The sequence below is a fragment of the Numida meleagris genome, chromosome Z, assembly GCF_002078875.1.
Source record: "Numida meleagris isolate 19003 breed g44 Domestic line chromosome Z, NumMel1.0, whole genome shotgun sequence".
Classification (NCBI taxonomy): Eukaryota; Metazoa; Chordata; class Aves; order Galliformes; family Numididae; genus Numida; species Numida meleagris.
Genome location: NC_034438.1, coordinates 36,936,749 through 36,952,474, shown reverse-complemented (window position 1 = coordinate 36,952,474; position 15,726 = coordinate 36,936,749).

The window sequence follows — 15,726 nt, the reverse complement described above, 5'->3', positions numbered from 1 at the left end:
CACTCGGGGGGCTCCGCGCCGCGCCGCGCCGCGCCCGGCAACTTCTGCCGCTGCCGGCGGGTGCTGTCGGGCAGCCGGGGCTGGGTGCGGCGGCGCAGAGCTGTGTGCTGTCCGCCGGAGCTGCGGAGAAAGGTAACCGCGCAGGAAGTCCCCTCGTGCCTTAGTGTTGTTGTATGTTGAGAGGGTGGAGCGGCGGGGCTGCTTTGGCGTGGGAAGCGCTCGCCTCGGTAAGACTGGCACTTGGGAACTGCAGCCCCTTTTCCGACAAGAGTGAGAAAGTTTGGTGGTGAGTTATTTTCTCATGAAAGAGCGAATCTGAATGCCCAACCCAGCCTCCTTTCCCGCTGTAGGACAGGCAGACAGCGGTGCAGGAGAGGATCTGTTCCACGTACAGCAGAATTTCTCCTGAGTTATATCTCCCCCTCTGACTTATGTTTTGCCCATGAGAATATTGACTGCAGGCTCTTCCCAGTGCTTTTATTTTTGTTTTCTGTGTGGTAAATCATGGAACACAACCACAAATCATCTCAGAGGGTTGTTTTAGAAACAAGTCCTCAACGCCAAGGATCACAGTTTCTAACTCCAAGCATAAAATGAAATAGGAAAAAAAACACAACCAAAACAGATTTAGTTGAAGTATGTCCATACAAAACTATTCGTATCAACTCCATAAATCAAAATGGGATGTGCTTCAAAGAGAGATTCTGTTCAGTTAAATGTGAACCTGATGAAATGGATTTATTCTTTCCTACATGAACGATGAGATGAAATTCTATCAGTTCTGATATACAAGAAAGTGGAGCTATTCAATGCATCACATTTGCACTGAAAAAAAGTTACAAATCGGCATAGAAAGGAGGCACCGTGATGCTTTCACTAGGTACAAACTAGCAAAGCTTCAGTCCTGGGAGCAAGTGACTGGTTTGCTGGAAGCCTCTCTCCAAACACCTGTTTGAAAGGAAACTGAGATGTAAAGAAAGCTCTGCCAGTGTTGAAAATCTTCAGATCTAACTGATCTTGTTAAATTTTGTTTTAACTGGATTTAATGTGGAGAAGGTGGAGTCACTAAAATACCATAAAAACCAAGCACACGAAATTCCTTAGATATTATATACTTTTCATATTCTTGACCACCTGATTTTATTTATTTATGCAGTTTATGTACTGCAGTTCATAGCTGCTTGTTGGCATTCATTTGGGGCATTTAATTAGAATCTTATTCACAAACCCTCACAAACTGCTTATATTTGCTTACATGAGCAGACCTTCCAATATCAGTAAGATGTTTTCCATCCTTTCCCTTCACAAGCAGGGGAACTTACAGCGGTGTATTTTCTTTATAATGGAGACCCTGACAGATGTGAGTGACTGCAGACAGGTATGACTAAAAGGCTCTTCAGTGGATTTTCCCATCAGCCTTCTCCTCAACCTGTCCATGGTGAGCAAAACTTTCTGAGATAATTGCAGTAAAACAACACTTGTTCTTCAGTTTACAAAGCAAGTTAGAAAGCATGGGATATATACATATATATATATATATATAATATTTCTATTGTGTATAATTTACCTAATATCTAATTTGGAAGTTGGGTGAAGCTTTAATTAGCTCCTGTCTAGTGCCTGAGGGTTTAGAAAAGCAGCCGGGAGAAAGAGACATTCTACCTACTTTTCGCTTGGTCTGCTGCAACCAGGACACTGTTATTTCTCCTGGATATCCATGCAGCAGCCATAACAAAGATTGGTGGATTTGAAGAGGAGGCAATGACTCTTCTTTTGTATTCTGAGCCTTGTTTTTATTGTCTATGCCAATAAGACTTTTAGATTTAATTGTTGTAAAGCTGCATTTAAACACCAGTCAAAACTTTGATAGGTAAATAACAAGCTGTCTACTTGCTAAGCAGCACATTCAGAGTACCTTACACTGCTACAGTAAGTACCAGTATGCATTGATTTGGAATTTACAGGGTGCTTTTGGCAAGTAAGAAAAGCAAGAGAAACCAAAATGCCTCTATTCTTTTTGATTCTGATTTTGTTTTTGTTTACCATCTATATATTTAAAAAAAACCTACAAAACTCAGATCATTTCAGCCCTAAATTTCACTTACTTCTCCTTCTACTGTATGGAGTGGTGATTTTAATGCATTTGTTTTCAAAAGTCCTGGTAGACTTTTAGTTTGTTCCTCTGTCCTGGTCCAGCAATGTCAGTGTCTGAGCTCAGACAAATCGATGTCTGAGCTAACAGCAGCTGGAACAAGTTGTTGCATTTGCAGTACTCGGTCCTTAAGATGAGATATTATTTGCCAAACGTTAGTGGTGGCAATAAAATTATACATGCAACAAACATATGTGGATATCAGTGAGCACCAGTGAGTTATGAATACTGCATTGCAAAACGTAGGGCTACTGAAATCATTGTATATCCAAGCAGGTAGGCATGATATAGGAAAGTGTCAAGACCTGAAGTCATGCAGGAAATTTATAGTACTTTTAGAAATTTAACTCTTATCTTCAGCAGTTTAAAATAAACCGAGTAGTACTCACAGCTCACTGTTCTTGTGAGATGGTAGCTGTCCGAAGTTTCAATGAGCTTCTCAAAGGATTTCTCATTTCATGAGCGCTTCAGAGAACAAGCTAAGAAAAATCTAGGCATAAAGAGTTAAATATAATAAATAAGTCGTTTTATTCTAAATGTTAACAATTACTTTGTAGAAAAAAAAGATGTAATTGCTGTCATATATTCACTGGAACCTAAATACTAAGAAATGGCCTTTCAGAACATTGACTTGCATTAGCACCTTTCCCGAGGCTCTTTGGAGCCACTTCTAAGACAATATTTATGACTGCATAGTTTTATCATTTTGATCATTTGCAATATATTCTTTAGAGCCATATCAAGTTATGCTTAATCTAGATCCTTCCCTAAAAATCACTGAATGCAAAATAGTCAAAACCGTGCCCACAGGCCCCATTCCATTCCTTTGAATATCAGTGGCAAATTTCTGTTGGCATGAAAGAAAGCCAGATACATCCTGTAGCCAAAACTAGTTTCTTAGTTATGAACGGAATCAGATTGGTCAGAGGTTTTTTGGTCTCATCTGTCTCCGGCAGATATAATTTCAGTGCCAGACATTCCTAACTGTATGTAAGTCATGAGACAGAGTTTCTAATCTTGCATTTTATGACTTGGAATTATTGAATGGAATGGAATTATTGAGAGACTCAAGAATCTGAACTTCTTCCATAGATTCTTCACTTCTAATTCACTTTCTAAATTCTTTCCCATTTCATTATGCCTGCAATCTGGAAAAAAAAAAAAAAGAAAAAAAAAAGATAAACAGAGCATGCACAAACACTATATTCTATAAAGCCTCATAATCACTGTGAAGTTTCAAACTTTCTACAGAAATTACTTAATTCAAGAACTGCATTTTTTTTCTGAACTAGAAAAATAGTTTTAAAAGCAGCCCTAAAAAATTCTGACACATTCAGAAACAATATTCAGTAACAGAAAATATTTAATTATGCCAGTTTAGTTTTAGAAGTTAAGGCTGTAACATATTATGTGCTTGTTTGTTTGTTTTTAAAAATCAAAATGGAAAAAAACCCACATAACATACTTTATTTATAATTTCCTCTGTCTTGTTAGGTGAAAAGCAATCCCTACCCATACAGAAGGAATGCCAACTCTTGTAAATACGTCATAGTATTTAAAATCTGATGTTTTATGCAATACCTCAAACATTTATTTTAAAATATGTACAGTTGAGGTTCTTTTTCATACCACCATATTGTTTTTTAAGCCTCATTTCTTTCCATATATTCTCCCCTGCCCCAATGGCAGAAGTTATGCAGTGTCTTACACCAGCTTTAGATGCAGTGTCAATCACTGGACCATTGTATAAAATGTCTCAGCTAAATATATCTGCAAGCAAGGGTGGATAACAGGTGGGAAAATGTTCAGTTTTGTTTTCATGATGTTTAGCTAAGATGGCTAGTAACTGAAAAAATTTCTCTAAGAGTGCAGTTGCTGGTCAGACTTGCATTAAACCTGAAACCTTAAAATGGTAGTCTGGCTCGTAGCACTCAGACTGGGAAAAGGCTATGTTTGATGGTAGCACCTAAGCCCAGATAACCCTGTGTTTGCTTTGGAGAAAGTACAGAATATCTGAATACTTGTGGAGTGAGGAGGCAGCAATGAAAGACTGTCTTCCTGCAGAAAAAAGCTGCTGAGAGGTAATGACCTCTTTACATTTTCATCCACGTTCTCCTTCCTCGGCAGAGCCATGAGTTCCTCAGTTGTTTTGAGGCAATCTGAGAGCAAGAATGGGTTTGAAGAAAGGAGAAAGAGAGACAAGAGCTGGAAGGAATATAAAAATGCAAAATAAAACACACTGGCCAAGAAGCAGGAGGCAAAAGACCAACCTACAGATCAGTCCTTCCAACCCTCCTCCTGGGAGTCTCTAGGGGTCCAGGCAGTACAGGTTGACAACAAGGTGATTTTTTCAATATGGATTAATGTCAGACAGTAAACTAAAAAGCAAGGATCTATTGCATCCAAAGAGTTTCCATTTTAAATGTATGCTGACCTCTCAACTAAACATACTTTTTGCATAGTGGAAGCAATCTGAGATCTTTTTTTTTAATATAATTTTTAATGTTTTTTCACTAGAAAAAAAAAGCAGAATACAGACTTTTTGTTAATCAGTAAATTAATTTATTTTTTCTGGTGAAATCCCAGTTTTGTTATTCATGTTTTTTTTTTAATATTTTAAAATCAAAGAAGGTCAAAGATGAATTTTAAAATACTGTTTTTTTTTCCTGTTAGTATCTAATTTCTATATAGAAAATAATCATTTTAGTTCCATCCATTTTGATGACCTAGCTATTTTCCTAGTTTTACTAAAATGAATTCTTTATTCTAAGAAGGCGCAAGCCCCATATATTTCTTAGTAATTTCTCTTTTAAAGCAGGTAGAATTAAGGGAAAATGTAACTCTTTTTTGCACTTCCATACAGATTGTGACTGAAACTGGAATCTTGGCTGCAAAAAATTATACGAATATGAAACATAAACATTTAGAAAAGATCTTGAGTGCATTAAAAATATATAGTGGGTTACCTCCTATTTTTATGATGAAACTAAAATTGCTTTCAGCAGAGTCACCTTTAAAATTCATATCCTAAAATACACTGATTTTCAGGTAGGTGAAAATATGCTCAAACACTGTCCAAACAGTAAGGCCAGGGATGTTCAGAGTGACCAATGTTGGCCTAGTTTTTGAAGCAGATGAGAATAGACTCAGGCTTTTGAAAATACACATGCTAAAAAGACAGATTTGCTTTTTTTTTTTTTTTTTTTTTTTTTTCCGTTAAAGCAGATATTTAAAGAGAATAAAAGAGCCTACAGATTGCTTACCCCTATTTTTGGCACGATCCATTTACAGGCCACCACAAGGCAAACAAGATAGTTACGTCAGATAACAAAAACAGTCTCCGAAAGCAGAAGTGAATATCCATGCTCTCCTTCTATTAAAAAAGCTCTCTTATAAAGCTATTAACACCACTTTAATTTGTGTCGTTAATTTTTCTTTCCAGTTCATAGGCCGGTCCCAGGAGAGGAAACATGTCCTCAGTTCAACCCCTTGTATGAGGCAGGCAGATTTAGCAAGTCTTGATCTGACAATGTATTAACTCAAATACTTAAGATTAAACATGGTTATGTGTTTTTCTGAAGTAAAGTATGTGTCAGGATGCTTATTTTGCTACAATTATGATGTTTTCCTGTATTGATTGATCAAAAAGAGAAAATGGCATTGTTTTGAGCGTACCTTTTTTTTCATTCATTTTGAGTAAGTTACATATGATGTATACATATTTTTATGAAAGATGTAAGTTAGCTAATACAAAATGTCTAACTTCATTATTATTTTTTTTATATTCACTACAATAAGCTAAAAATACTGCTGAGTCCAATAGATATCTCACAGGTACAGGGATATAAAATTGCTGAGCAACTCATATTTGTGGATGCAAAGAAAAACTCTCATAAGATATATTTGAAAATAATAATTGCTGGTGTAAAATCAAATTCTTGGGATGTATACCATCCCTTGTTAATGTCATCATGTATCATTCCAGCATAAAAGAGGGCCATGCTAAATATTTTTAGTATTAAATAGCTCAATGAGTACTAACTCTCTCAGTATCTCCAGCATAACTGATTCATGGATATATAAGTGCAAGACAGACCAAGGATCTAAAATCCCTTTAAATATCTGGTTTCCAGGATGGCAACTTTTACCCAACACGCTACAGAAATTCTCTGCTGGTATTTTACCCTTAAATCCTGAGAATGGGAAAATGTTTTAAAAGCCCACTAGGACACAGTGTGGTGGCATAAAGATGCCACAGCTAGCTTTAAATGAATTATTTTGGGTACTGGCAACAGTCAAGCTGTGATAGCAGAGAGCTAACTTTGTGTAAGAAGTTTATTTTGCTGCATGGGCAAGTTTAGCACCCTGTCCTGCACTACATGCAGCTATTGTGAGATGGCTGCAACATAACATTTTGCATAACACCTCTCATGCAAAATGTATCTAACACAGTGGAGGCACTTGGCAAAAAGCAGCTAGCTAGGTTAAACTTGCACTGCACTGTAACATGCACATATTATTCTAATGATTTTTAATTCTAACTATTATCTAGTGATAACACTTCACTCCCTCTGAACTTTCCCAAGTGAAATGTGGCCAGTCTTAAGATGCATAGTCTCTCCATACATTAAATATTCACTGAATGTGAAATAGAAGAGATATTTCTGAAGGAAGGCTACTTCACTATTTATAAATGTACAAATCAAAAGTCAGTCTCCAAACATATGCAATGATTGCAAGACTCTCAAATGAAACAAACTGCTTCCAGACTGCTGCTGCTAATAGAACACTGCAAAAATGTGAGTATCTCTCTTTGCTGTCAATGTCAGTCACAAGCAACAAGATCCCAGGCCCTCAGACCCAATTTGGTTTTCCACTGCATTTCAGTGAAGTGGCTCATGCATCAAAACACATTAACTTTCTTGATGGGTGGACAAGGAACAACTGTCCAAAGCGGTATTAAGACCAATGATTAAGGAGTACGAAAACACAATAGTAATTTCAATTAACAGACAAAATACAGAATCAGTCAGAAACATTTCGAGAATGTTCATGAAAGAGCAGCAGGGACACAGACTAAAAGGCTCAATTTTCAATGCAGTAAAACTAAGGAAAGATAGGCTAGAACCCCATCTTCACAAATGAGGGATTATAATCTAAGATTAGAGATCTAAATGGAAACAGAAATGCACAAAGATCACTGTATTGTTGCTACAATAAAATAAAATGAATATAATGTTCATACTCCTTTTACCTTTCCAAAAATTTGTGAGTTGTAAACACTGCCATCTTAGTCACATAAGCATAAGTAGAGAATTGCTTTAAAGAGGGACAGAAAATTGTATTACTCCATATTATGCATAATTCTTAAGCTTTTATGGTAAAATGACTGTCTTACAAGAACAACAGGGTAGAGAGTAAACGGGAAGAAACATACCAGTAGATACAGGCACACACAGGAGAAAAGAAAAAGAAAAAACAGAAAACACAGATAAAGGAACCACATACTTTTACTGAAGAAATACAGCCCTACAGGCACTGTCTGATCTCCAGAAACCCTACCTGATGTACTGTAATACTACATGTTGTTTTCCACAATGTACTTTGCAATAACTATGTCCAGCACCCTACAACACCTGTGATCAGTCCAAACAGAGGAAATAACAAGGAGATGGAATGCTGCATAATGGTTCTTGTAAAACTATATTGCAGAATAATTTGCAAATGTTACATAGAAACCTTCTCTCTTGAGCAGTGACAATACTGCTAGAGATTTTGAAGATGTAGGTGACTTAGAAGAGAGAGTCAAAGAAATCTGTTTTTGCTTTGCAGCAAGCTGCAGAAGACTTTGAAATCTGCATTGATACTGTCATAATATGAGTTAGTCCAAAACGAGTATTTTACAAATAGATTTTCAGAGGAAGAAGATTAAAATTAGTGATCTGTGAGAACTGTCGTATCAACAGACTGACAAAGCTACGATCATTTCCATACAAAAGGGAAGAGTTAGTGATAGAAGGGGTTGGCACTGAGAATTTTATTTTCGCTTTTCCCTTGGAAGGCAAAGGAACAGTCAAAGAATGAAGAGGTGCAAAAAACTAATCAAAACAATAATTAAACTAATTACTTTCTCTCTATTCTGCTGGCATGTATCACTCAGATTTTGGAACCTGTTTCTACAACAAAAAGCTAATCAGACTAGAAAATCTTAAAATCTGCAGTACTGATGATTTATTTTTTTTTTAAGCTGATAAGTTAACAAGTTTTGGAGAAGATCTTAAATCTTGTTCTGCTTTTGAAGAAGTCTATAAATGGTTGAGATTTAGATTTGTACATAAAATGTAAGATGCTTAAACTGTTGGAGACTAAACGTTGGCTTTGACTATTACACGATACAGTATAATATTTTCTGCATTCCTTAAAGATTGCTAGAATATGCAAGTGTTATGACTGCACAAGTTTGTATGTGTCGACATAATTTACAGAAGCTTCATCCTTAGAAGAAAAAAAAGAAGTACTATCTTAGAAAACTTTGGAAGGATATTAGTAAGATCAAGTAATTCTTATACGTTGTTGTCCTGATTTCAGATGGGACGGAGTTGATTTTCTTCATGGTGTCTGGTATGATTGATTAGACTGCCATACTCAGTTTTTCTTTTTGATTGTAAGGATAATACAAAAGGTAAAGTATCAAGAAATAAAGAAATATTATACGCTACCAAATCATTGTAAAATAACACAAAAAAATAAAATAATTATAAGCAATCACAAGTATAATGGAAACATTATTCATGTCAACATTGTGAAAAGTTCCTTGAAAGCTCTCAAAGCTGAAACAGGTTTACGTTTTTTTTTCTCCAAAAATTAAAAAAAGATCACTAATACTAGTAGTACTACTTCTAATAAATCTTTCTTCTTTATACAACAAACTCTGTCTTTGAAATAGGAATAACTTTTAAATAAAATAAACCTGTTTTCTTTGTCAAATATACAATAATCAAATCAACTCTAAACCAACCAACCAACCACCTTGCATTTATTTCTCCCTCAGGCAACCTTTCATTCCTCAATGTATCTGTCCAAGAGGAAGCCAAAGGCCAGGATTAACTTTCAGTCTGAAACTGTTTGCTTTCAAAACAAGTAAACATTGTTAAATATGGTTTTACTGATGGACATTGCACTCTTGTTGCACCAAATCCACTCTCATTCTTCCATATGTTTTTATAACGATTGATCATAACTTTCTTGCCTACAAAACTGTGCCTCTAACAGTTGACACTTAAATTATAAACGTCCATGAGGATCAATATTTTTTCCCTTAGTTCTACATATAATTTCTAAAAAAAACTGGAGAAGTACAGAAATGTCACAACAGCTATGCAAAGCTCAGCTCTAACTGTCCTTCACTGTATTTTGGCCACTAACTTGGCTAGGAAGAAATGAGGTGGTCAAAAACAGTCATATCTGAGAAGCATCAATTAAAAATTCTTTCAGTCATGTCTTTTCGTGTATGAGAATCCATCCAGTTTTTCCAGAAAAATATGCTTCCTGTGAGTACACTACAGACACAAAGTACAGTTGGATGTGAAACCACTGATGATTAGGAAACTCCAGCTAGCTTAGAAAGCTGTCACATTTCCTTAGCAACAGAACTACTGCAAACATAGGAGATCTTCCACTGGTCTCCTATAGAATCTTCATTCAGGTTCAAGGACTCTACTTACCTTTACCGTTGGGTTCCCAGGTACCTGGGAAACTGCTTAAAGCTCTGGAATGACACCTGGGTTCTTCCGGCACAATGGAACTTTCTACAGTATGGGTAAAATGTAGGAGATAAAGAATTCCCAGAGGCTTCTCTGGTACTTGAATTTCATTTCTATAGTGAAGAAGACCATCAAAAAATGTTGCTTCCAATGAAAACTGCATTTAATTATGTATTTCACATTTTTCTATTTCTGTATCTATATGACATTTTTAAAAAATCCCATACTCTTTACAGTTAAAATATATAGTTTTTGTTATATACTTCTGCTAGTTCTATATGATATGAAAAATACAACTTTCTAAATGTGTAGTAAGCGTTGTGATATTGTGCATTTTAAAAGTGCAGTTTTCTGTATATGAGTTGTAAAAATATCATTTTTAGTTGGTGTGGTGTGTTTGCAGAGTCATATCGTGATGCCATTGAGGAACATCTATGAAAAATAGTGGTTATCTGATGAGATGGAGTGCAAGAAAAACTATTGGTATTATATGGTCAAGCTACTACTTACAGGCACTAACAAAGCAGTTGGTTAGGTGAAGCACGTAATAAAGTTGTACTGGTGCTTAGCAGAGAAAGATATGAACCACAAGTATGACAGAAAACTATCATTTTTGTTACCTTATTGCATTCTGAGGGTATCTGCAAATATCATTCCAGATTTTCTTCTGTTACAGATATAATTTTCAATTAAGGCCTGACACAAATAAATATTTGTTGGTCAAACTGAGAAATAATCATTACAATATAATGGCTTAGGAAGGAAATCCTGATAATTGAAAGAAAATACAAAGTCTAGCAGAAAGACTGCTATATAAAATCTAGAAGTAAAAACTCGGTTTAATTTTGTACTTGCAGCTTGTTAAACTGTTGCTCGAATAAATTTTCTACAATGCACCACTCATATATCATATTATCTTGAAGAATGATCAAAGAAAATGTAGAGAACAGAAAAAGTGACAGGTTGATGTACTTGATAAGCTTCTTTTATATATCAAAACTTAATTTAAACAAGGTCATATACTGGCTATATTCAACTGCATATCCCACATTAGAAAAAAAGAATACTGGAAACAACAACTGTGTATCATGCCAAGTCATTTTGGATATGATTTTTTAGTTTTAAAATTAAAAAAAATGTATAAAAAATAGAAAAGCTTCCTTGTTCCTTATGTTGCAAGAGTTCTGACTTTAACATTAACAGAAACTATTAATCAAAATAACACAATTAAAAAATATTTGACTGGATCAGTCCCATTTGACTAGATAACATCTAACAAAAATGCAGTGCAAGAAATTATCAAAACTTACTGCTTATAAAATTAAGGACAAAAGAATGGAATCAAATTTCAGTAGACGTGATGCAAAAATCTGTAGAAAAATGAACTGATGAAGTAAAAAGCAATAAATGATTGCTATACTTACAGGAATTCTGCAGGGTTTCCACAGGAATTTGTTTGAATTAAAGCATAATTTTAAAGCAAAACATCCAAGATTAATTTGAGATTTGTCACTAATGAATTACTTACTATGCCCTCTCCTAAATCTGTCCTAACAACTTTCATTCATATTGTTAAAAATATAAGCTGCCATCTCCAAACTAATGCCATGTCAGCCTACGGGGGCTCTGTCTTCAAAACTTACCCCTTTCAGTGTTGTATTGCTTACTCAGAGTAACTTGCTGGATGTCCTGCTCTAAAGAACAAGGTACAGTCAGCGCAACATGGAGATCGGTCCTGATGGTTCTCACTCAGAGGGACAGAGGTCTGTGGAGGGAGCTTTGTACATGAGTCCTTGGAGAAAAGAAGGTGCAACAGCTCCAGTACTGGTTCAGTTGGCACATGATGGTTGCAGCAGCTTTTTCAATTCATAAACTAGTCTTAGCAACTGCAGCCTCAGCCAAGCATACTGAGCCAAGTTCTGTTCTTAGTTACACTGATGTAATTCTGAATAGATGCTGGCCGGTTTTATTCATTCATAGCTCATACTACTGTTAATGGATTTAGATATGAAAATAATGCTTATTCAGGCAACCTCCCACTTACATAATATTCCTGTTCTCACTGAAATTAATGAAAGGTTTGACTAAGTGAAGACTTCAGAATTTTGTAAATATTCAGTTAGTGTATAATTCTCTGCCAAATTCAAACTGAGTTAAAGGCAACTCTGAATTTATTGGAGCTGCATCTCATTTCAAACTGCCTCATAGTTTCATTTAAAGCAAAAGAATCTGCATGCTTGGAAGAGGAATTTGAGATAATAAATGTTTCAACAAGGCTGCGTAGAAAGCACTGGTCTTTATTTCATTCACCCCAGCATAAATTTGGAAGAATCAGCTTTTACTCTCACATATTTGATGCAAGACAGTTAAGAACTGAGAATCCCACTGGGCTTTTTTTCCTGTTTTTCTTTCCACATATGAAAATAAAAAATAAAAAAACCCAACAATGTTTCTCTCAGTGAATAAATATTCCACCCAACAGTGTTCTGAGCTTTATAAATGTGCTTATAAAGTGCCAGTATTTAAGCAATAATTCTGGAAAAAAATAATAATCCATCTTTATTAACAAGTGATGAGTTTTGACTTAATGGCCTAAGGTAAAGCCATGGGCAGATAACACTCTAGCAAACTGTCTGTTAACTTCATTAATGACAGATTTCCTCAGGATTATTACTATTATAAACTAAATTCAGTGGTTTAGAACAGAAGTCATACAATTCTGACTACCCTCCCTCCCTCTGCTTTAAATTCACTATGACATGATTTGAGGCATACTTAGGAGAACAGCTATTTTTAATTTAGCTTTTCTGTCCTTATTGTTATCCTGACTACCTTGGACACATATATTTTTAGCAGAAATCCAAACCCTATAAATTAGAAATGTATAATTCAGATAAAAATCTAAACATTTAAATTTGTCAGAGAGGGCATTGAGAAAGAACAAGTATACTTCCGCTTTATGGATGGATAAAACTGATGCCAATTAAAATTCATCTGAAACCTAACTGGGTGTATTCTGCCTGCATCTGTTAGGAACTTTTCTCTCTGTGCATTTCTTTTAACACTGTTACAAAAGAGAAATGCAGTCAAATGGAAACTAGTGTAAACTTCATGCAAATGATTCACACTGCTTCTGTATTGCACAAATCCAACTTGCCGTATTTTACCTAAGCAATGCAAAGGGTCATAATACCAGCACAATGCTTAAAAAACAGCAGTAGGTTTTGAATAAAGAGCTCTGCATTCTGCTGGCAGCCGAGGAGTTCAAACAGAAAACATGCCAGCAGTATAGACCAATGCATTATCACCCCCTCCCTCTTGCTGCATAACTGTGCTTCATAATGTGCCATAACATTGGCAAGCACAGCTCAGAGCTTTTTAAGAACACAAGGAAGCTCATGAATAATGGTTGAATCAAGAAAGTGATAATTAAATGAGACAACTGAATGCCAGTGGAGTTCCCAGTGGAAAATACTCTTCAGTGAAGATCATCTGCACCCTTCATTTCACCGTTTTCTAGCATTCCATTGCTATAGATTTTTCTCAAACCAACATTTTAAAGAAAACATTCAAGTTCCCCAAACCATTCATGATATTTTCATATGTAACCCCTATATTAAAAGGTAAATTATTTGCTTTTCTCCAGAGAGAAATTAAAAATAAAAGCTTTCAATGGGATATGGGTTCTCAATGAAATAACGTGTTCTCCTGTTTCACAGAACAAGCTGATGCCATAACATTCGTATTAAAAAAAAACTGCAGAAACCATCAATATTTAAATTGCAAGCATCCTTGCTTAAATGGTTGCTTCATGTTTCTCCTTTCATAGGAATTATAGCTTTTTTCTTCCTACTTCCTCTGCCACATATTCAGTAGTCGCAGAGCAATTGTGATTACTGGGGAGGGCTACTATTCAGCAGCCCGTCTCAGAGAAGACAGTTCTAAGCTTTCTGCACAAAACCCATCTCTACTGGTCTCTTGTTCATTACAGCACCCAATTCCTTCTGAACTTGTGATGCAAGGAGATGTTGCCATGTTGTTCTCACATTATTCAGATTGCAGTGGGACTATGAGCCAGAAGCAGCAAGCTAAGGACCCAGCTCCTTGTTGTTGTTCGTACTTGCTAAATAAGTGCACATTCTTCTTCCACATTGCAGGAATTAAACTCTCAAGAAGGAAATGAGAAATGAGTCTCACTGTGGAATGAAAAGTGGTTCTCTGTTAAAGCACTAAAAATTCAAGTGACTCCAATATGTGAACATGACAGTGAAATGTGATTGTGACTGTTAGCAAAAATTTTGTGATATACAATGTGTGATAAAATCATTCATTCACTCATTTTCATTTGAAATAAAATCTTTTTCCTTTTTTTTTTTAAATCACCTGCCTCTTCATTCTTAAAAGAGCCAAAACTGACTCACAATGAATCTCAATGTTCCTTTTCAAACAAACTCAGAACATTTTTTTTAATCAGCAGTGCTTAATATATCTAACCTGACAGCTCTGCATACAAGGTTGAGAGGATATTTTTAGCATCTGAAATATGTAAAAGATCTGGAGAAAATTGATTCAGGGTAGTTTATGTAAAGCATCATACAAACTATTAGCATTTAAAGTATATTTATGTGATTTTCAGAAAAATGTCTGGATTACATGAGAAGAAAGACGTAGGAATCCTTTTACAAAAAAACATAAAAGGTCAAACTCTTTATCACACCTACATCGCAAGATTGCAGAAATAGATTTCTCTCATACTTAGAGGGAGGTTGTGAAAGTCTATCCACATGATTTATTCACAGACCACTACAGTAGTCACAGAGCCTTAATCTACAGCAGAATGTCCTATGTAGGGTGTGCATAAAGGTGCAGACTGTTCTTAAACTGTACAAGAATACTGGAAGAAATTTCATATTATTTTTCAATAAAGTATTTTCATACTTACAATTGCTTCCTCTCTTGATTCTCTAGATTGCCTAGATAAGTTGTGCAACTCAGATTTAACATCTAGTGAGTACACACGGATATTCTGGGGCTTTATTAGTTGCTCCAATTCCAGTTCTGTTTCATGCTGTTAAATTACAGTTGTATTTTGTTTGTTTGTTTGCTTGCTTGTTTTTTTCGAGTGTAACTGTATAGCCTTATAGGCTAGGATACCCCTTTGAAAGTTGGAAAACTCTGAATCACCTCTGTTCTTGGGCAGACAGCATGATGTAAAGTATTGATTTAAATGGTTATTTTCCAGCCAGACTGGTTCCCTCATCCAGTTCACTGTGCAGGCACACAAGCAGTGCAATGGAACAGTAACTGAAAGTGCTTGTTTCGCTTTGGCTTAACTAACAAAATGTATGCCCCAAGTGAATTCTTCATGCCGCTCGATTTTTTTTTCCTAAGTGAAATACTTTATTTCAAAATAAACTAGTTTATTGTTGTTGCTATTATTATTATTAGTAGGGTGAGGACTGCAGGATAACAATGAATCTAAGCTGATTTTTTTTTTCCCCACAGATCGTATCTGTTAAGTGGAAGAAGTAAAGAATTAGAGAGTAGTAAGGTCTGCTCTAAGGATATGCATGCATCTTATTCCATATTTTTGCAGATAGTGCCTACGATGCTGGCATTAGAGAAAAAGATAGTGGGAATGAGGCTGTACAGAGTGATATTGCCAATTTCACATTAGAGATGATTCACATTATTTTTACATGACTTCAGATTAGTAATAAATGACCACAAAGAGCTCCTTATAGATCCCCATATTCTAATTTGTAGATAAAAAGAATATAAAATTTCTTAAAATGTTACATGGAAGAGAAA